At 37.6% G+C, this 24411-nt stretch overlaps 1 long non-coding RNA gene across 1 annotated transcript; it reads right to left on the reverse strand.

Annotated features, from left to right (window-relative positions):
• Positions 1 to 23266: 23266 nt before the first annotated feature.
• Positions 23267 to 23534, reverse strand: LOC118486279. The gene is made up of 2 exons (XR_004878221.1): positions 23404 to 23534; positions 23267 to 23325 (listed from the first exon to the last, which is right to left on the reverse strand). It is a non-coding gene; the product is annotated as an uncharacterized LOC118486279 (long non-coding RNA).
• Between the last annotated feature and the right edge of the window lie 877 nt (positions 23535 to 24411).

Below are 24411 nucleotides of genomic sequence, written 5' to 3' on the forward strand. Positions count from 1 at the left end.
AAAAAAAAACGTTACTTCTTTTTCGGTATTAAAAATGTGAATTCGGTATTAAAAATATTTATAAATATTTATAACTGTTAAAAAATATTTATAAATATCTATAAATGTGAATTCCGTATTAACAAATAGATGCTGCTAATTATTATTATTATTAGTCTTTGAGATGCAATGCAACCATAGGAGGAATATGAGGAAAGGGCTTCTTTAAAGTTGTTATGTACTGAATGAACTACACCAGTTGCTTGCTGAAAGAACAGGATATAATACCAGTCACAAAAACAAAAGAAGCACATCCATTAGTTAGTTAATGCCATGTAATATGCGTAAACCATTACAATAACATTCAACTTAGTAGGTAATAAAAATGAAAATAAAAGGTGTGTGTATGTTGGGAGGAGAAAACATCAATGTAAGTGATAACTTTATTCATAAACAATAGAAAGGAGTGCACCTGACCTAAAACCTTCACAATTTTATCAAAGCAGGAAGCATTAGCATGAACCAAGTTCAAACTTAAGAATACACAGGAGGAAAGAAAGAAATAATACTTAAAAGACATGAAATAATATATGGTATTATTGAGATAAGTAGCATACATTGATTAAATATATATGTATCAAGGTCGCCAGGATAAGCTAGAAGGACTCTGAGTAAATATGGATTCTTCTTGTAACCATGAATATAATACAGTTAGGTGGATTTGCCCTTCGACTTGAATCAAACAATAAATATAACATTAAAAGTACATCACACCATGTATATATTGTCATCGTTGTTCTCATTCAGACTGCCCTGCAAATGATTTACATTTAAAAAAACTAAAACTAAACAGAAGTATGCCTTTACTATTGTAAAACATTACCGCTGAGTCCCAACAAAAAAAACACATGACTTGGTCACAATGCACACCATCTATGTTTACATTCGCATTTGTGTTTCGATTTATATTGTTAAACTAAACTTAATAAAAAGTGACCTTTAAAAGAGATCATAAAATGAATAATAACAACTATTACAAGACTCATGATGAACTTTGCTCCAACATTTTTGGCATTTTCAGCAGCATCCTTGGTGTTCAAAACAGTGCCAACCTGTCAAACACACTATGAACAACTGTACAAATAATTTAAATTGAACTCTAACTCCCGAGTTTAATATATCAAATCATGCAATTCCTTCCAAAGTATTATCAAGAAACGTAAAATTGGATTACACTTGATGGAGATTTCCCCAAATATTTGATTTGATATTTCAACAGTGCGAGTTAATCAGACATGAAATCGATATAACTTCGAGAGTAAGTTCGTACCTGAAACGTACTCCGGTGGCGTGGGCGTGGGCGGTGGCGATGGGACTATAGGTGTACTCCGGTGGCGTGGGTGGCGGGGTAGGGCGGCGGCGACGGGACTGAAGGTGCAGTGGCGATGATGGTGTAAATTCATAAGAGACCGAATCTGATGGTGTAAACTCACAAGAAACCAAATTTGAAGGTGTAAATATGGATGGTAATGAATATGTGCTTAATGAAACCACTAATATTGTTGCACAACCTAGTAAAAACACATACTATGAAGGCGTGATTGAATCTCAACCTCACTATCAAAATGATGAACCTAGGTGTGGAGGGGTATAAATGCTACCTTAATCTAGAGGAAAGATGAAAGGTCATGAATTAAACGTGCGACCTTAAACTGATTTCTCCATTCAATTGGTGGTAACTGCTCATCAATTTCACAATGTGGACATGGTAGTTCAGGGGTCTTCAAAACATGAAAGTATAAATTAAAGTAAGGGTAAATGTGGAATGGAAATATCCGTATGTTTATTGTAATCCATCAAAGAGACTTTGCCAGATATAGATAGATATAGATTATTAAGTAAATTAAATGCAATTAATAGGATTTTTATAGGTTGGTGCATTTAAAACAACCATAAATTTTGGTTTTAAAATAGAACATATAACTAAACTTATATTTTTAAGCATATAGATATAGATAGATATAGATTATTAAGTAAATTAAATACAATTAATAGGATTTTTATAGGTTGGTGTATTTAAAACAACCATAAATTTTGGTTTTAAAATAGAACATATAACTAAACTTTAGAAGATATATAGATACACATGTAGAATCACTATAACTTTTTTTTATGTATGTACATGTGAGAGAAGTTAATTAATTTAGGCTTTCACTATTCTCTCACCATAAATCTTATTTCACACCTCTTTGCACGCTCTCTCTCCATATATCTATGTATAGTACAAGATAGATAGAGAGTAGGTGTGTGAATATTAACTCCATTAATCATATACTTTTATTTTATTTTTGAGCTTTTGGTATTGAAAATAAAAGCATGGTTGAGATTGATGTTGAACTTTGCTATATTTAGAGTTCTATTTTCCGTCCTACTCGTGAATAATGAATCGAAAAAAAAATATATAACTTTTTTTATATGATCCCCCCGTCTTCCAGTTGAATTACTACCAATAATATGTGAAAAAGTGAATGATAAAGTTTGTCCTTTTGATATATCTAATTTCATGAGTTCACGTAAAACAAACGCATGATTTAGTTACGGTTTTAGCATGATGCATGCATTTGACCGTAATGACTAATATGTAAATCTTTCTTAGGTATTAAAAAAGACATGAAATACATAATCATAACTGTCTTTCGAATTTTAAATAATATGTTTTGATTCTAATTCGCATATAATTTATTTATATATAACCATACTCGCACATTCATGCAACTAACATCGTTCCACTTTATTGTATAATATTCATGTCTCTAAAATATTAAGCATCTTCGAACTTAATAATATAATTCAGTATACATGTTTAATATTTGTTTGGTGCATTATTAGTCCTTGTTTAATTTTACAGTACGATGCAGAGATGCGTATCTACATTTGGATTATGATACAATGTTTGTAGTCGGCTAAAGTTGATTTACACATTTAAATAAGTAACATGTGCATTAAAATAATTAAATTGAGTTCCACTAAAAACGAAGTTAGCTTTCTATCTCTGCAGAAATGATCTAACTGTATTTTAAAATTTTATTTGTTTATACTTTCTTTTTCGTTTTAATATATCCTTTTATGCATCCATGTATTTGTTTTCTTTATCTTTCAATTCAACCATTAATTTTCTTATATCTGAACTACGTCTGAATATAAAGTTAGTAATAAAAAAAATATAAAATAAACCAGAATTAATTTATCCTCGCTAACTTAAAACCGGTTTCGCTATAGTTGATTTTCACCAACCTTCAAGATATGAGATGGTTACTAATTTCCTACATTATATTATCCATCACTTTCTCTTTTTATATATCGTCATTTCATGCGTACACGACACTTATTATTTCAGAAGAGTGGCGGACCTAGGTAGAGGGTTGGGTGGGCGGGCGCACCCCTGGAAAAAAATAATCAGTGTATTTCTACAGCGTGAAATCCCGATCACACCCTTGAAAATTTGGTTAAACCCCTCATTCGCACCACAAGAAAATAATTACTGGGTCTGCCATTGTTTCAGAAACACTTTAGACCATGGGGTATGATGGGGCGGGGGTTTGTGTAAGAATATATTTATATATTTGACATATTATGTGGCCATTATTATCATTTATCTAATATTAATCATTGACCTAATTACCCTATATCATTAATTGGTAAATATTTGATGGACGTATTTACCCTTAGTAGATAAAAACAGGGTTTCCCCTTGGGTGTATATAAATAGAGATTACTACAGAGGGTTTATGCTAAGACAATTATAATAACATCATCACTATCAATTCGTCTCCCCTCTCTCTCTTAACCGTGTTCATCAAGAATACCTAAACCTATCAGAACTGTACACCCTAAAGGGGAACTCGACCAATCTGACGAACATGACGTCTACTTCATTCTCTGATGTGGTTAGTGGCTAATCAGGTACACACGTCTTATTTTATTGTTCATGATTGAAATTATTTAATTAGGGTTTATGTTTACCCATGTTCTACTAATATAATCAACATGTGGTATGAGAGCGATATTGCTTATATCAATTCAATCATGTGATTCAATAATAAAATTTGTTTTGATGGAATATACGGAAATTCAATTAAGAATGTTTTTTCTAGAAATTCAATTTGCGATTAATCAACTAGATATAATAACATTGAAATACATGAAGCCATATTTGATCCTAATCCTATTTAAGAATGTGTTGAAAATCCATCAACTTTGCAAGAGAATTCGTAATCCCAGAAAAGCATTGATCATGATGATAATTGTTATTTTTTAATATTTAAAACATGGATAAATTAAAGGAAAAGAATGTAAATACATTTTCCATGTTATCTTAATATTGTTTCTATTATTATCATTCATATGTCAAATTGCCAAATTCTTACATGATATATGTTATAAATATATAAATCTAAATTTGAATTGATTTTATTAATTCAATGATAATTTCATGACCATAATTGGTTAATTACCTTCTTCAGGGATAAGTTAGATTTTGATTATATTTCCTAAAATTGTGTAACTTTATCTCCAAGTTTCGAATAATATATTATTTTTGAATTTATAATCAAATAATTAACTTGGATAGATAGAAATATTTTGAAATTATAATCAAAATCCCTTAAAATTAGTTGATTCAATCTTATCACATTAACTGTCATAATTAGAGGATTTTGAATCTTTGAGAACACATCTCGGACAAGATCCGAGATGATTTGAACTTACACATCTCGGATAGATCCGAGATTAATTCGAACTCATCTATCTCGGAATGATCCGAGATCATTCGAACTCATACGTTTCGGATGAATCCGAGATATAACTTATTCGAAATCATAAATGTTCTTGAAATGTCAAGATTTATCCGAAATCCCATTACTTTATTAAGCTGTTAATGTGAACTAAATGATTGGTTTTGTAAATACTTAATTAATCAGAATTAGCTAACATTTTTACATTACCAAATAGCTTTACTTGAATGAACTTCTGATGTATCACTTCTGGCCAAAGCTGATTTGATGCATCTATTTATTGTTCAAGTATTATAAAAGCTATGTTAAGTATGCATTACAAACATGAATGTCTTATTTCTGGCCAAAGCTGATTTAATTCATTTATGTCTAGAATACTTAACAAGTACATAACTAAAGTGATTGTCTCATTTCTGGCCAAAGCTGATTTGTTACGATTACTTGGCACACATGTTTAAATGATTACACTTCTGGCCAAAGCTGAATTATCTTCGTTTAAGTAGAATTTTAACTAAGTCTATTATTTTGATGTTAGTAATAGACATATCACAACTTCTTCAAATTATGATCCACATATTAATGATCCTTCATTAATCTTATCATCATTTTATCTACCTTATTCTTTTAAGTACCCATAACTTTACTCACTATAATTTTCTTCTATAAATCTATATCTCATCCACTCTAATTCCTAAACCTAAAATGTTTTGCTTTATTTAAAGTTTCTATAGGATTAGCTCTCTAACAAAATGTTATCACTAAAGTTGTTCCAGATTAAGTTTTTCCTAAGACTAATCTATTATCTGTGGAATAATCACAAGAACTCCTAAGATGCATGCCTTCATTTAAAAAACTAGGTTAATGCCCGAGTAATACACGGGCTTCAACCAAAACCATATTATTTGCTTTGAAATGTAATATTCTGTACAAACGCATAGTTATTAAAGGCGCTCGCTATTAAACCCATAGTTATTAAAGGCGCTCGCTTCTTGCGCCTAGGTGCTCAGGCGAAGCATATTACTTTGATTCAAATTTATTACTATGTAAAAAGACATACATTGGAATTTAAGATCATTTAAAAAACAAATAAATCGGAAGAAACAAACAACAAATCTTCAAATTTTATTAAAATGTACCTAAAAAGAAATAAACAAATGTTGTTGCTTCTTCGTTGAGCATCTGATTTTTCTGCATCTCGTTTCTCAATTGTCTTCCCAGTTCTATGATAGTCGAATGGGTCGGGTTTACCGTTTTGGCAGGAAGTAATCGTTTGGTGCATGGGTTGGTTATCAGCCCTAGTAATGTCCTTTTTCACCCTAATATAATAAACAAATTACAGTATAGCACTGAAGTTAACATCATTAACTTATTTAACAATGATAACGAGGTTGTACTTTTATAGATAAATATGTACCTATTAGGAGACTGGATAAGGTCATGATTAACAACAACATCATCGAATCCCCACTCTTTCAGAACCTGAACGCATGAACAACAATTTCAAAAACACAAATGTCAAACAAATAAGTTATTTATCTTAATATATAAAAAAAAAATGAAGGTGTTATTAGTGAACAGATGCGCATTACTTCATGAGGCATTTCTGCCTACCATTATTGTATAAAAGAAACAAATGAGGTACTTTTTTGCAATATGAAGTTGAAAAGTTCATGAATTGATTATTTAAAGAGTCACAGCTGCAATCCTTACCAATTCTCGTGGGCAAGCACCATCAAACAAAGTGTTCCCGTAAAGAACATAATTGTTCGTTCAATCATTTTGATAATATCATCATTTGGATATTCGGATATTTTGATAATATCATCATCCACACAATTTTTATCAAAAATACCTCACGAATTTCCAAAGTCTTCACCTGCAAGGGTGCTAAGTATCCAATTTAATAGCGGTCCGTGGCGTGGCCATGTCTTCTGCCTATTACCATCAGTAGTGATCAAAGTCACCATCACCTACCTACACAAGTTTGAAAAACATTAGGAAGTGTTTGACCTGTTACCCAACTCAATCAACCTGCCCAAAGTTTAAAAACATGTTGGGTTGAGACAGTTCGGGTAAATACACTTATATTAAAGAATCACAACTATGGAAATGAATCGGTTGATTGGTTGCCGGGAACCTTAAAACTTTGAATTTCTCTGAGCGAGTATAGAACAAAGACATTCAGTAAATAAAGAATTACCTTTTAACATATGCCTGTGAATGCCATCCGACGGTAAACCACCGAGGGCAGCCTAAGAGCTGATAACACTAATGAAATATCGTCAATGTGGTTTCAAATATTTATAATAAGAATGAATGGAATACTTGGAATATATGATGATTATGGCCAAGTGACACAATAGAAAATGCAAAGAAGCTTAGAACTCATGTATGGCAAGACCAGAATCCAAATAGAGGAGCATACTTGAACCTGGTGTATAGATCACACATTCCCACTTAAAATGAGCATGATTTTAGAAAGAATAAGACATAGAATGCAACGTTTTCTCACAAGTTAAGCCTTTTGAAACAATTCAGAGTAACCATGTGACTTGATGAAGTCTCCCAATGTTTAGTTGTCAATAATGGTCCTTATTGTGTTGCCTCACATAAAACAATATCAGAAATGAAGAACTAAATAAAAAACAAAACAATAAATATAATTAAAACTTAATTGGTATTAATGATCTTACAGTTGCAGCCAGTCTCTTTGGTTGATCTTTTGCATGTTTTTAAGCTGCACGATTTAATTTCTCAAAGCTGTTATTTATTTGAAATGGTTCTTCGGTATACAACAGGCATGCTGCTGCATAAAACATCTCTCATTTAGAAAAAAAAAAGATAATAAAACTAAGAACATGTTCATTTATGAGGAGCAATATATAACGAAATATAGAAACCCATACTGCCAAGTTAGCCTTGTAGAGCTCAAGCTTGGCTCAACTCTTTCACACCCCTAAGTTTGCTTTCAATCAAAATAATCATATAAATTTGTAATGTTTAAAAATAAGATGAGAAAAATGATTATTTTTGGTTTTAAAATAATGAGAAAACAGTCCCCTTCGCAGAAGACATATGTGATATAATGTCACACCCCGATTTCCACGTGTCTCACCGGTGGGCCCGGTGGGGGATTACCGTGACGATGTTGGCAACAATATAGTCAAACCACACAATTATATAATGCACAGCGGAAGCATAAGATAAATATATAAATTTCAACCTCTGATCGTAATATCAAAATGTATTACAGGGGTTGAATATATCCACAGTGGATCGTAAGTAAACATAAATTATTGTTCCATCAGATACTGCAATCAAGCTTGCGAGGCTTATCCCGACGCTAGGGAGCTAATACCAGCCAATTACGTTTAGGTACCTTCACTTAATCTTTTTGGGGAAAATACGTCAGTTTACACTGGTAAATACATTCAACTGACATATTTGAAAATGTTTATTAAAATTGATTTGAATGCACAAGGCACAAACTCTTTTTAACTTGGGAAAATTCATAATGATCTTGTGAACGTTTTACATGTTCTTTTATGCGTTCAGTAGCCCGGGTCGTGCCGGGTTAAAGATTTATAGACACACCACGTTTGCGTAAAACCGTAGTATAAAAACCAATGGCTACGTCTTTTAATTTTAATGTCGACACTTTATACCGGGTGTACGCCTACACCGGGATGTCGATGGTCGTGGCCATTTCGTAAAATGATGCCAAGGATATCCGGGACAACGGTCATTAAACCCCCCAAAGGCTTATAAGCAACAAAACTGTTTAAATGAGCCGATCATATTATTTAATTAACCACCTAAGCGATGGAAGAATATAATGCTCAATCAAGCGGTATTAATATACCGTAACCCAAGCCCATATAGGGGAAATAAGTTAAAGTATTTACCTTTGCAAGTATAAATCCTTAATTTAGATCAAGTCACCGATAGCTTTTACTGGGGCTCCTAATCTGGAACGAAGGTTTTAATTAACCTCTTAGAATCCTAACGGTCCTTGTATTAGCCGTAGCTTAAACCGGTTGATTCCGATATATAGATATGGTTAATTCGCACGAAAAGGCGAAAACCGAGAATGGAGTATGATTTGGACCCAACAAGTTCAGTGACTTGTTTTATATGGGTTTATAGTTCATACTCTGGATTTTGGGGTTCAAATAATATAATTTGACCCATATCGGCTATTGCACGAAAACTAGTTCCATGGGCCGTACCGTGTGCGCAAATAGGCGAAACGGTTAACCATAAGTGTCCTACGCTTATTTCCTAAGTCAATATGCCTTAAAAGTATTTTGGTATCAGTAGGATACCTTCCGTGATGCCCGTAACGAGTTTAAGTTAATATTATGCCCCGTAGGGGCTTTTCGGTCATTTTAAAGACTTTAAAAGGGCTTTTCGAGTTCTACAGGAAATCTGAGTTTCCCGAACAGCTTATAAAGCTTAAAATACTTTATTTATTATTTAAAACCAGTAGCAACTGGAATCGGGTCAAAAGACCTTGTAGAACTCCCGTTTTGGCCAAAAAGGGCATATTCGGTATTTACTGAACCGTAGCCATAACCGCAGGTTATGAGCAAGGTAAAAATTATTAAAAATCTTTAAAATTCCCACAATATTATTTTATCACAGTGGGTAAAAGTTTTGGTGACAAAAACTTGGGTTAGATGGGCGTTATGCTAATTGCGCCGTTAATTACAAAACTTTCTTAAAAGTGCGCCTTTTAGCATAACTCTCATTCTAGGCCTCGGATTGACGTGAAACTTTAAGGACATGCTTATAATTTAACAAGCAAGGTTTTGGTCCGTTCACGTGTCCGAAATACTCGTTTTAATTTTAAAAGGCCGTTACGGTCAACTTTTAGGCGAATGACGGAAATACGTAAAAGACTCGGATAACTCATGAACCGACCACAGAGGCTTATACCAACATGTGACCTGGTCCTAAGAGAGTCCTAAGGTATATTTATACCTCACTAAAACGGGTCAGAACTGAAGTCAAAGCAAAAGTCAAACTTATGCGACTTTCGGCTCCGAACCGGTTCAATATAGTAAATGATCGATTCAAACGAGCGCAAACAAGTTTATATACTTAATATCATGTTTTATGATTATCAAAACAGGTTCCATAACTTGTACATTACAGATTATGCTTAAATCGCTAAAATAGCTTTCTGTTGACTTTTTAACCGCACGTTTGACTCGACATTTGACATAGTTAGAGTGGTGATCAGGGGGAACCTTTTTTAGAGGTTTAATACCCACATAAATACCAACTCATAACCATTTTTGATTCGTCATAAGACTGAACCATTTGCAAGTTATTGTAATGACAACCGTTAGTTACGACGGTTGTGTTTATAAGCCATAACTATGGAAATGCAAGACCAAATTGATTGTGAACGACTTACAGAAGTGTGTTCTTGCTTATAGAGCAGAAGAGAATGCTTGGGAGCACTTAGAATGATCAGAGAGGTGTTGTTTGAGGTGTGGTAAACATATGCTCATAACCTTGGTATTTATAGCCAATGTCAAGGATGTATGATCATTACAAACACCTACAACAGGTCAGGGGTGATGGGTAGATGTCCCCTAAGTGTTATGGGTCGAGCATAGAGTGCCCATGCCCCATTTGTTGGTTGTTGATCGTTCAAGGCTCCAGAAGTCAAGAAAACTACAACTTTCTGCATCTGGGCGTCTAATGCGGCCCGCATGGAGGTTCCATGCATTTACAATGCGGGCCGCCTGGGATTAAAAGATCAGACGCGTAATTGAGGAGGCTCGCGGCCCGCCTCAACTTAACCCATTATGCAATGCGGGCCGCGTAGGGTTAAGATTTCAGAATTTTTAAATCTTTTGTCATGATTACAGAATCTGGCCATTAATAACGAAATCTTTCGTAATGATTTGCCTGACCTTTCGGGTTTGAAGCGGTAACTTTGCGGTTTGGCCCTCGGTTATTTACCGATAGGGGCCTCGTGTTATTTACCCGCATTATTAAGTCCCCGGTTAGTTTATTAATTATTCAGAAAGCCTTAACTTTCATTATTGACGCTTTTAACCCTTCTTCTACGAGTTCGATCGTAACTTTCTCGTTTCATATCGAAACTTCGCGAAATTCATATATATTATTTTAGTGAGTGTATAATACTGTTACAAAGTCTTTGGAACGTTAAAGGGTCACTCAGAGGTATTATTAAACATGTTGACACAGTTAACCCCCTGTAGTTTGTAATCTCTCACTTTCTTCCGCGTTTTGTTTTTGTACGATCTGTAATTTATTCGTTTGAAGGTTTAAGCATTATTTAGGGATACTATACAGTATATTTACCCTTGTTGACATTTTATAACCCTCGAATTTATATACTTTCAAGGTTTGTCAAAATTAGTCCTTTATTCATTATAGATGCCACGTGTAATCTAGTGACACGTGTTAACACATCATTGGACACAAAAATTCGAGGTGTTACATCCTCACCCCCTTAAAATAAATCTCGACCCGAGATTTACTCAAATAAATAGGGGTATTTTTCTTTCATTGTAGCTTCGACTTCCTACGTATATTCAGGACCTCTACGAGCATCCCATTTGACTTTTACAATCGGTACGTGCTTTCTGCGAAGCTTCTTCACCTGTCGATCTTCAATCGACAAAGGTTTTTCTATGAACTTTAAGCTCTCATCTATATGCACATGTGTGTGTGGAATCACCAACGATTCGTCGGCGAAGCACTTTTTGAGATTGCAGATGTGGAACACATTGTGAATTCCATTGAGCTCTTCAGGCAAGTTTAGTTTATAGGCAACTGATCCGACTCGTTCAATGACCTCAAAAGGTCCTATGTATCTCGGACTCAGTTTGCCCTTCTTGCTGAAACGCATCACCCCCTTCCAGGGCGACACCTTAAGTAATACCTTTTCACCCACTTCGAAGTGAAAATCCTTACGCTTTGGATCAGCGTAGCTCTTCTGCCTATCGCGGGCAGCCTTGAGACGTTCCCGGATCTGGACAATCTTGTCCGTCGTCTGGAAAACAATCTCTGGTCCCGATAATTGGACCTCTCCTACTTCCGCCCAACAAACAGGCGATCTGCATTTCCTACCATATAATGCCTCAAAAGGCGCAGCCTTTATGCTGGTGTGGTAGCTATTATTGTAGGAGAATTCGATCAGGGGTAGGTTTTTATCCCAGTTACCACCTAAATCGATCGCACATGCACGAAGCATGTCTTCTAGCGTTTGGATAGTACGTTCACTTTGACCGTCCGTCTGTGGATGGTAAGCCGTACTAAAGTTTAAACGCGTGCCCAAAGATTGCTGGAAACTTTTCCAGAAATGAGATGTGTATCTAGTATCCCTGTCGGAGATAATAGACACAGGTATGCCGTGTAAGGCTACAATCTTATCAACATAAAGTTGGGCTAACATATCAGAGCTATATGTCTCCTTGATGGGTAGAAAATGAGCTGATTTAGTCAGCCTATCTACTATGACCCATATTGTATCGTTTCCTTTCCTGGTCTTGGGTAACTTGGTTATGAAGTCCATAGTTACACATTCCCACTTCCACTCAGGAAGTTCAGGCTGTTGTAGCAAGCCAGACGGCTTTTGGTGCTCGGCTTTGACTTGAGCACAAGTCAAGCACTTTGCTACATGGGCGGCAACAGACTTTTTCAAGCCTATCCACCAATAATTTGCCTTTAAGTCTTGGTACATCTTATCAGCACCAGGATGGACTGAGTATTTGGAACTATGGGCTTCTTGGAGAACAACATCTCGTAGTCCTCCATAAATCGGAACCCATATACGTCCGTTCAGCCTAAGAATTCCATCCTTGCTAAGAGTCAACTGCTCCTCAGTTACTCCCAGCTTTTCATTTGGATAATTAGCTTCCAACACAGCCTCACGCTGCGCAGCTAATATCCTTTCCATCAAATTATTCTTAACCTCAATGCTCTTGGCATTGATTCGAATGGGTTTTACCCTTTCCTTCCTGCTCAAGGCATCGGCGACTACATTCGCCTTGCCGGGATGGTACCTGATTTCACAGTCATAATCATTCAGGGTTTCCATCCAGCGGCGTTGCCTCATGTTCAACTCTTTCTGGTTGAACAGGTGCTGGAGGCTTTTGTGATCAGAATAAATCACAAATTTAATACCATAAAGGTAATGTCTCCATAACTTTAGTGCAAATACAACGGCACCCAACTCCAAATCATGGGTGGTGTAATTCTTTTCATGCACCTTTAATTGCCTTGAAGCATAGGCAATCACCTTGCCTTTCTGCATAAGCACACACCCCATGCCTGTGTGTGATGCATCGCAGTAAACTACGAATTCATCTGTACCCTCCGGTAGGGTCAACACAGGTGCGTTGCTTAGCTTCTGCTTCAGTATTTCAAAGGACTCTTGCTGCTTCGGGCCCCAAATGTACTTTTCTTTCTTCTTGGTCAAAGAAGTCAAGGGCGCAGCAATCCTCGAAAAATTTTCAATAAATCTCCGGTAGTATCCTGCTAATCCCAGGAAGCTACGGATTTCGGTAGGCGTCTTTGGCTCTTGCCAGTTCATGACCGCCTCTACCTTAGCGGGATCCACTTGGATACCACGCTCACTCACAACGTGTCCTAAAAACTGGACCTCTCGTAACCAGAATTCACATTTCGAGAATTTGGCGTAGAGTTTCTCACGTTGTAGTAATTCGAGAATGCAACGGAGATGCTTCTCGTGGTCAGCTTGATTCTTGGAATATATAAGGATATCGTCGATGAAGACTATGACGAATTTGTCCAAGTATGGCTTGCAAACGCGATTCATGAGATCCATGAACGCAACCGGTGCATTTGTGAGCCCAAAAGGCATCACTAGGAACTCGTAATGACCATAGCGAGTCCTAAATGCAGTCTTGTGTATATCTTCATCTCTGACCCTTAGTTGATGATAACCCGACCTTAAGTCGATCTTGGAGAAGTAGCTTGCTCCTTGCAGCTGATCGAATAGATCATCGATCCTTGGTAAAGGATATCTATTCTTTATGGTAACTTTATTTAGCTCTCGGTAGTCGATGCACAACCGCATCGATCCGTCCTTCTTCTTAACAAATAGGACAGGAGCTCCCCAGGGAGATGAACTAGGTCTGAAAAAACCTTTCGCCAGCAGTTCATCCAACTGGGTCCTCAGTTCTTTCATTTCCGTTGGAGCTAATCTGTAAGGTGCTCTTGCTATCGGTGCTGCTCCAGGAATGATGTCAATTCTGAACTCCACTTGTCTATCTGGTGGCAAACCAGGTAGTTCTTCAGGAAAAACCTCGGGGTATTCAGAAATGACAGGAAGATCCTCGATCTTCGGCTTTGGTTCTTCAATTATCACCTGAGCCATGTAAATTACACAGCCTCTGTTCAAAAACCTTGAAGCTTTCAGCATAGATACGTCTTCGGGCAATCCGTAGTGCGTATCCCCTCGAATGGTAAGAGATTCACCACTCGGAGTCTTTAAGACTATTTGCCTCTTGCCGCAAATGATTTGGGCCTGATTACGGGATAACCAGTCCATGCCTAGCACGATGTCAAAACCCGCAAGTTTGAAAGGAAGTAGAGATAAAGGAAAAGAATGGTTCCTAATGGACATTTCACATCCTTCTAGAACAGTAGAGACGGTTTCTATCGTGCCGTCTGCTAACTCTACTTCGTATTTCACGTCAAGGGTTTTGATTGGCATATTTAGTAGTTGGCAAAATTTCTGGTCTACAAAGGATTTATTAGCGCCAGAATCGAACAGTACTCTTGCAAATATATTATTTACGAGAAAAGTACCTGTAAGCACATTGTCGTCCTTAACCGCTTCCTTTGCATCCAAGCGAAAAACTCTCGCATTCGACTTCTTCGTCTCTTCCGCCTTCTTGGCATACTTCGGGCAATTACTCTTTATATGCCCCTTCTCATTACAATTATAGCAGGTTGCATCCTTTATCTTTTTGCACTCCACTGTCTTATGATCCTTGGACTTGCATAGCCCACAGGATGGAGTCTTTTGTTGCGACTGTGAACCAGACGCAAACCTACACTTCCCGGAGTGAGGTTTCTTGCAGACCTTGCAGTGAGGTCTTCCATCAGCTTGCCCCTCCCTCTTTGCCTCCGACCCTCTCTTGCCTTCACCGTTTCCACGGTGCTTTTTCCCAGACTTTCGTGAGGTTTCATCCTCACGCTTTCGCTTTTCAGCCTCCTTGCTCCTTTGTGCCCTCAGACGGACAACATCAAGCGTAAGAGACAAGGAGAGGTCAGTAACTGACCTGAAGGTCGTCGGCCTAGAGGCCTTTACACTGGCCTTGATCGCCGGTTCTAAGCCCCCAATGAAACGGGCAATCCTTCTAGGTTCTGGTGTCACAAGATATGGCACCAGGCGTGACATAGTGTTAAAACTTGTCAGATATGCTTGACAATCCAGGTTTGTCATCACTAGTGAGACAAAATCTGCCTCAATCTTCTCAACCTCGTGCTGAGGGCAGTAGTTTTCTTTTATGAGGGTAATAAACTCCCCCCATGACATTTTGTACAAGGCAGACTTACCTGAAGCCTGCACCAGAGCTCTCCACCACGCCAGGGCCTCGCCCTTGAATGACTGGGACACAAACTTAACCACGTCCCTCTCAGCGCACCCGCTGATGTCCACTATCGTGTCCATCTCGTCTCGCCAGGTGATACAGTCAACCGCACCTTTCTCCCCTGTAAATTCACGGGGCTTACATGATACAAAGTATTTGTAGGTGCAACCCTTAGCACTTGACGCATCAGTATATTCTCTATCGCGATGAACGCTGTGCTCAGTAGACGAGTGCTTGTCGTCATCTTTCTTGGGTTCAGAGGGTGGTTTGGAGTGTGTCTTTGGTTTAGAGGGTGGTTTTGACACAGTTCTGCCTTGAGACTCAGTATTTTGACGATCAATAGCTGCCTGGACAGCATTGTTAATCAGAGCCTTCAGTTGTGCGCCTGTCAAATGCACTGACGCATTGTCATAGTCATCTTCGTTTGTGTGGCTGTTCTCTCCATTGGGATCCGCCATTGTAACTTGAATCTGTTACAGAAGATAACAAAATTTTAATTTAGGAGATTATTATATGATTGTCTTTTATGACAATTTGTCAACCATGGTACAGAGACCATATTTGGTTAACTTTTTATTTCATTAAATGTTAGGATTTGAATATATCCTATTTTAACTATATAAATAGTATTGGCGGCATAAAGCCTAATCATGATGATGTTTTATAATGTTAGCCGAGATTTCAGAGAATCAAAGGCATAGAGAGTTGAACCGTAGTTCTTTTATCTCTTTCTGACAGAGAGTCATAGACTACCACTGCCTTTTGTCTTTATAAGACAATTATTATGGCCCATAGGCACTACACCTCCAATGGATGTCTTAATATGGTTGGCCCGTAGGCACTACATCACTAGTGGATGTTTTAATAATATTGGCCCGTAGGCACTACATCACTACTGGATGTTTTAATAATACTGGCCCGTAGGCACTACATCACTAATGGATGTTTTAATAATTCTGGCCCGTAGGCACTACATCACTAATGGATGTTTTAATAATTCTGGCCCGTAGGCACTGCATCACTAATGGATGTTTTAATAATTCTGGCCCGTAGGCATTGCATCACCAATGGATGTCTTTATAATACTGATCACCTTCATTGGCGATTTAACCCACGATTTATATATCATTTAGTTGGGTTTTGAAATCCTTAAAGGATTATTGTATAAGAATGACGTGCGTGATTTTAACGAATCACATCTGCCATGAATGTTAACATGCGTACAGAGGTTAACAGGGAATCAGAATCTTTTCAGTTAGGTCGTACCATCTTGACTAGATCTTAACAGACCCCAAGCTAGGTTTCACCTTTTAAGATTCTTTATTTAGGCAGATCAATATAAAAGGAATGGTTTTGATTTATTTTTTTTATATATATTAAAACAAAACTCATAACATACATTCCAAAATCTCAAATACAATTACATATTGCCCTAAACGGGTCTTTCAAATAATACATACCTCCATAGAGGTTTTTAAAATAAGTGACAAGTCCACGCAGGGACTAGTATAAGATAGATGTCCATGCAAGGACTAAAGGTAAGTCCACGTAGGGACTGAAATACGATAAGTTGTCCACACAGGGACTTATTTTAAAGTAGAAATTACAGTAGTACAGCTATTAAGGGCTAATGGTCACGTTTCTTCTTTTTGCCCTTTAGTAGGTTCGCCAAGCCCTTGAGAAATCCTCGGTGGCTTTTCTTTTCTTCCTCGAACTCTCTCTCCACACGATCTAGTCGATGGAGTATTTCTTCCTGTTCAGGAGGAGAGAATCGTGGTTGTGGCGCTTGATGCGGAACTGGAGGTCTGGGAGGTATTGGATACCCATGAGCTGAGTAGTCCGGTGGTCCCATGTTTCCATGTGCTCCGTCAGGGTAGCGCGCATTATATCTAGCCGACACCACATATGGGTCGCGCTCATAGCCGTAGTTGTATTGTGCTTGTGACGGTTCAAACGCGTTGTAAGCCGTTGGACCCGTATAAGCAGGTATGGGTTGGTCATACCCAAATGGTGGCGAATTTCGTGTAGCTGGTGCGGAGTTCGCTTCTTGTATAGGACTTGAAGGTCCTTCTTCTTGTAGTGGCGGATAGTGGCTACTACTAGAATGTCGAGGAGTGCTGAAATGGATACCCCCTCCTCCTCGTGTAGACATACGAGCATTTGTCCTCCTACGCCTCGGCGGATCAGGTATTACTGGTTGTGCCGGTGGCGGAGGTGGTGGCGTAACTGCCTCAAAGCGTGAATCCTCAGATGGATCCTGTGGATGTCTCGGTGGTTGAGATGTCTGTCGAGATGGCGTGTAGTACCATTCATGTCGGTCAAACATCGCTTGGAAACTGTCAGGTCCTTGATAGGGCGTTCCATGGAAGGATGACCCATCAGAAACTTCTATCGGATGCGTGGGCGTACCACGAGCTGGTTCAGTTGGATCCTCATCTTCCTCCATGGAATCTTCAGAAAAATGGTCTTGTGGCCCTAGTGGAACAAAACCTAAAGGTTCCTGTATGTAGTCAGCCGGATTAAACTGACCTATGTAGTATGGAGTAGGGTCGTCATAATTCCGGTGCGAAACCGAACGTTGTAGAGGTATGAAGGAAGGTTGTGGGTTGTTGGGATCATTTTCTGAATCTGGCCCAAAGGAGTGCCGGTAGGATGGTGTCGAGCTGTGCGAAGTGGAATGCCTCGCGGGTTCGTAAAGATCTCTTCGTCGTTGTGGCTCTTCGCTCCGTGTCATCGAAGGATGTCTTGTACCAGATGGTCCAGCTTCTTTATCGTGATGTGTCACGATTTCTCCTCGGCCTCTTCGTCCCCTTCCTCTTCCTCGGAATATAACAGGTGGCATTTTCCTGCTCCAAAACTTATTAAAAATCAATTGAAAATAAAGACAAAAAGGAGTAATAATCCGAATTTGTCCTAAGTTCTTGTCTAGACTCAAGTATGTGCAATTGTGTCACTGAGATTAAACACAATAGGATAGTGTTTAATTCACTCAATGTTGGCTCTGATACCAACCTGTCACACCCCGATTTCCACGTGTCTCACCGGTGGGCCCGGTGGGGGATTACCGTGACGATGTTGGCAACAATATAGTCAAACCACACAATTATATAATGCACAGCGGAAGCATAAGATAAATATATAAATTTCAACCTCTGATCGTAATATCAAAATGTATTACAGGGGTTGAATATATCCACAGTGGATCGTAAGTAAACATAAATTATTGTTCCATCAGATACTGCAATCAAGCTTGCGAGGCTTATCCCGACGCTAGGGAGCTAATACCAGCCAATTACGTTTAGGTACCTGCACTTAATCTTTTTGGGGAAAATACGTCAGTTTACACTGGTAAATACATTCAACTGACATATTTGAAAATGTTTATTAAAATTGATTTGAATGCACAAGGCACAAACTCTTTTTAACTTGGGAAAATTCATAATGATCTTGTGAACGTTTTACATGTTCTTTTATGCGTTCAGTAGCCCGGGTCGTGCCGGGTTAAAGATTTATAGACACACCACGTTTGCGTAAAACCGTAGTATAAAAACCAACGGCTACGTCTTTTAATTTTAATGTCGACACTTTATACCGGGTGTACGCCTACACCGGGATGTCGATGGTCGTGGCCATTTCGTAAAATGATGCCAAGGATATCCGGGACAACGGTCATTAAACCCCCCAAAGGCTTATAAGCAACAAAACTGTTTAAATGAGCCGATCATATTATTTAATTAACCACCTAAGCGATGGAAGAATATAATGCTCAATCAAGCGGTATTAATATACCGTAACCCAAGCCCATATAGGGGAAATAAGTTAAAGTATTTACCTTTGCAAGTATAAATCCTTAATTTAGATCAAGTCACCGATAGCTTTTACTGGGGCTCCTAATCTGGAACGAAGGTTTTAATTAACCTCTTAGAATCCTAACGGTCCTTGTATTAGCCGTAGCTTAAACCGGTTGATTCCGATATATAGATATGGTTAATTCGCACGAAAAGGCGAAAACCGAGAATGGAGTATGATTTGGACCCAACAAGTTCAGTGACTTGTTTTATATGGGTTTATAGTTCATACTCTGGATTTTGGGGTTCAAATAATATAATTTGACCCATATCGGCTATTGCACGAAAACTAGTTCCATGGGCCGTACCGTGTGCGCAAATAGGCGAAACGGTTAACCATAAGTGTCCTACGCTTATTTCCTAAGTCAATATGCCTTAAAAGTATTTTGGTATCAGTAGGATACCTTCCGTGATGCCCGTAACGAGTTTAAGTTAATATTATGCCCCGTAGGGGCTTTTCGGTCATTTTAAAGACTTTAAAAGGGCTTTTCGAGTTCTACAGGAAATCTGAGTTTCCCGAACAGCTTATAAAGCTTAAATTACTTTATTTATTATTTAAAACCAGTAGCAACTGGAATCGGGTCAAAAGACCTTGTAGAACTCCCGTTTTGGCCAAAAAGCGCATATTCGGTATTTACCGAACCGTAGCCATAACCGCAGGTTATGAGCAAGGTAAAAATTATTAAAAATCTTTAAAATTCCCACAATATTATTTTACCACAGTGGGTAAAAGTTTTGGTGACAAAAACTTGGGTTAGATGGGCGTTATGCTAATTGCGCCGTTAATTACAAAACTTTCTTAAAAGTGCGCCTTTTAGCATAACTCTCATTCTAGGCCTCGGATTGACGTGAAACTTTAAGGACATGCTTATAATTTAACAAGCAAGGTTTTGGTCTGTTCACATGTCCGAAATACTCGTTTTAATTTTAAAAGGCCGTTACGGTCAACTTTTAGGCGAATGACGGAAATACGTAAAAGACTCGGATAACTCATGAACCGACCACAGAGGCTTATACCAACATGTGACCTGGTCCTAAGAGAGTCCTAAGGTATATTTATACCTCACTAAAACGGGTCAGAACTGAAGTCAAAGCAAAAGTCAAACTTATGCGACTTTCGGCTCCGAACCGGTTCAATATAGTAAATGATCGATTCAAACGAGCGCAAACAAGTTTATATACTTAATATCATGTTTTATGATTATCAAAACAGGTTCCATAACTTGTACATTACAGATTATGCTTAAATCGCTAAAATAGCTTTCTGTTGACTTTTTAACCGCACGTTTGACTCGACATTTGACATAGTTAGAGTGGTGATCAGGGGGAACCTTTTTTAGAGGTTTAATACCCACATAAATACCAACTCATAACCATTTTTGATTCGTCATAAGACTGAACCATTTGCAAGTTATTGTAATGACAACCGTTAGTTACGACGGTTGTGTTTATAAGCCATAACTATGGAAATGCAAGACCAAATTGATTGTGAACGACTTACAGAAGTGTGTTCTTGCTTATAGAGCAGAAGAGAATGCTTGGGAGCACTTAGAATGATCAGAGAGGTGTTGTTTGAGGTGTGGTAAACATATGCTCATAACCTTGGTATTTATAGCCAATGTCAAGGATGTATGATCATTACAAAAACCTACAACAGGTCAGGGGTGATGGGTAGATGTCCCCTAAGTGTTATGGGTCGAGCATAGGGTGCCCATGCCCCATTTGTTGGTTGTTGATCGTTCAAGGCTCCAAAAGTCAAGAAAACTACAACTTTCTGCATCTGGGCGTCTAATGCGGCCCGCATGGAGGTTCCATGCATTTACAATGCGGGCCGCCTGGGATTAAAAGATCAGACGCGTAATTGAGGAGGCTCGCGGCCCGCCTAACTTAACCCATTATGCAATGCGGGCCGCGTAGGGTTAAGATTTCAGAATTTTTAAATCTTTTGTCATGATTACAGAATCTGGCCATTAATAACGAAATCTTTCGTAATGATTTGCCTGACCTTTCGGGTTTGAAGGGGTAACTTTGCGGTTTGGCCCTCGGTTATTTACCGATAGGGGCCTCGTGTTATTTACCCGCATTATTAAGTCCCCGGTTAGTTTATTAATTATTCAGAAAGCCTTAACTTTCATTATTGACGCTTTTAACCCTTCTTCTACGAGTTCGATCGTAACTTTCTCGTTTCATATCGAAACTTCGCGAAATTCATATATATTATTTTAGTGAGTGTATAATACTGTTACAAAGTCTTTGGAACGTTAAAGGGTCACTCAGAGGTATTATTAAACATGTTGACACAGTTAATCACCTGTAGTTTGTAATCTCTCACTTTCTTCCGCGTTTTGTTTTTGTACGATCTGTAATTTATTCGTTTGAAGGTTTAAGCATTATTTAGGGATACTATACAGTATATTTACCCTTGTTGACATTTTATAACCCTCGAATTTATATACTTTCAAGGTTTGTCAAAATTAGTCCTTTATTCATTATAGATGCCACGTGTAATCTAGTGACACGTGTTAACACATCATTGGACACAAAAATTCGAGGTGTTACATATAAATAGTAAATCGGCCCACGTGTCACACCAAGAAGGGACGATATTGGCTTTCCTTTACAGCATTTAGCGATTTCCCGATTCCCACCTATTGTAAATTCATATATGCAGCTGGAATCAAGGAAAACGATTACACAGTTAACAACGAACAAACTCATGTGATGGATTGCATGATAAACATGATGTACAAATAGTATATTGGCAACTGATTTATTTAGGTCGTTCGTCGTTTTTTTTTTTTTGGAAATTTAAACTACAAGATCACAAATACTGTATTTTATCTCAACTCATTACAGTTCATAATTTGTTTTCATGTCATGTATGTAATAGTAATATGTATGTTTACAATGTATGTATTTATGGCTTCTCCAAAACAAAACCAACTCTTGTTTTTATATCCCCCACCACAACCGAAGTGAGTTTATCATCTTCTGGTTTGTTTTACCCAAAATCATAGATCACATATTTTGGTTTAAAAATAATGTTCAACACTAAAATCCATGTGTAGATCACATAATTTGTTCATCATTAAGGCTCACTTCCAGGCTCAACGGCATGGATTATACTCAAAGAATGAACAATACCTTAACCAAACTAAACACAAAGGACAAAAGATTGAACTAACCGATGAACTACGCAGAGGAATTCTAGGCAATGCAAGTCATGAGCTGAAATAACATCAAAACAACAACAATGAGTTACAAAAAAGGCTCTAATCTTTATTATATCAACTACACAAAATGGAAAACAACTACAATCCAAAAATCTCCAAACCTTATCCTTTAATCATCTGCCATATGATCCTTATTTAACCTCCAGACTATCTATATGCAAGAAAATAGAACTTTGTCGAAAAAAGGTCCGACTTACCTTAGTCACGGGTAAACTGCTTGTAGTTAATCGCGGTTGTTCATGATCGTACACCACCACCATCACTGAATGTTGTCGACCGGAACCCTAGATGACCACAAACCGCCTAATCTCAATTCAAAAACCCTTTGATAATTCCAACTATCTGTGTTTCATCTAATCAAAGTCATCGTAGCCCAATTGACTTGGACTATGAATCATACATAACTTTGCTCTTACAAGACTGCAAAAAACAAATGAGCATTTCATCGAACACCTTACCTACATAAACATGAAACCGCACACATTTCACAAAGAATCTATTAGGGAGGAACTCATACCAAGCTGTTGCAGTTGATGCATCTTCGATTAGGAGGAAGCTTCATCAAACCCCTTATAATATTTTCATTTCACTCCTCCACTTTCCTGCGGATCATCCTTATTACAATTCAAATTTCAGATTAAACAACAGACAAAAAGGCGATGATTCAATCTAGGGTTTTGAGTTTTCAAATAGCGAAATCAAGAAAGATTTAGGGTTTCAGTCTTTGATTAGGAGGAAGCCATTAATCAAGTATGCTTCTTAAAAAATCATTACCTAAATCCATACTACCATAACAATGCTTTGATTTGCTCTCTGAAGAACTCATTTTCACTTTCTTCTTCCTAAAAACTGCAACCACTTCCTTCTGATTGACCAAATTGATAATCAAAATCAATAAAAAATCAAAACCAAAACAAAATAATAGTATGGTTATAAATAGTACCTACTGCGATTTCTGGAAGAAACCCTAGATGAGCGACGCAGAAGAGATTGGATGGTGCGAATCGACTAAACAATGTCAAATTTGAGATCAATCTTACCTTAACTCTGTCGGACATTACCGTCGATTGTTGAGTGAGATCCGAAAGAGGCAGATTGTGATCCGAAGGAGGTAGAGGAATCGGCGATTAGGGTTTCAGATTAATGGTATTAACGGTTATGAGAGAATGAGAGTGAGATAGCAAAGAAGAAGCATATGTCATAAGCTAAATCAATCTGCCCCTAAGACATATGCCACGTGTTTGCTAATTTGGCATCAACCATAGGGTGACATGAGTCCCCCAGTGGTTTGCTTTATTAGAGATATAGATTCTAAACTATAAGGTTAAGTGGCATTCATGAATACATCATAATGTATAGTACCATGACCCATAAGGGCTTACGCATGGAAATAAGTGCATTTTCCAGTACATTACATACTAAAATTTTCACTTGTACCATTTAATGCCTTATAAATCAACTATAACACTCAAAAGTACCAAAGGAAAATGAGTGTGTTGATAAGCAACATATGTACAAAGAAATAAATGTTTGAAACTGGAAAATAAGATGTTATTCACCTTACAACCACTGAAACCTTAAAAGAGGATTGTTCTAAGGTCCATCGTCAAAATACAAGTACAAAATTCCAACTCTAAGGTTCTTTAAGGGAGAATCTCACTGCATAATTATGCCATTAGACTAGGCATAAGCAACGAGATTATCCATTATTCAAAAGAACAGTTGGATAAGTTAATTAGGTAGTCAACTACTAATGATATTTAAGTCGGCTAATTTTAATATTCCTGCTAACACATGATTAGTTGGCTCTAGTCTATACGTTTCTGTAACATCCGTCAAAATGGGTTCCCAAAACCCGACCCATTTTAAAATTTGGATCCTAACCCTTGAAACTCGAAGTCTGAATCGTTGAAGGGTTGTTTTTTTATCGTTAATTTGATCCGTTTGTAAA

This window comes from Helianthus annuus, chromosome 14, assembly GCF_002127325.2.
Source record: "Helianthus annuus cultivar XRQ/B chromosome 14, HanXRQr2.0-SUNRISE, whole genome shotgun sequence".
NCBI classification, from domain to species: Eukaryota; Viridiplantae; Streptophyta; class Magnoliopsida; order Asterales; family Asteraceae; genus Helianthus; species Helianthus annuus.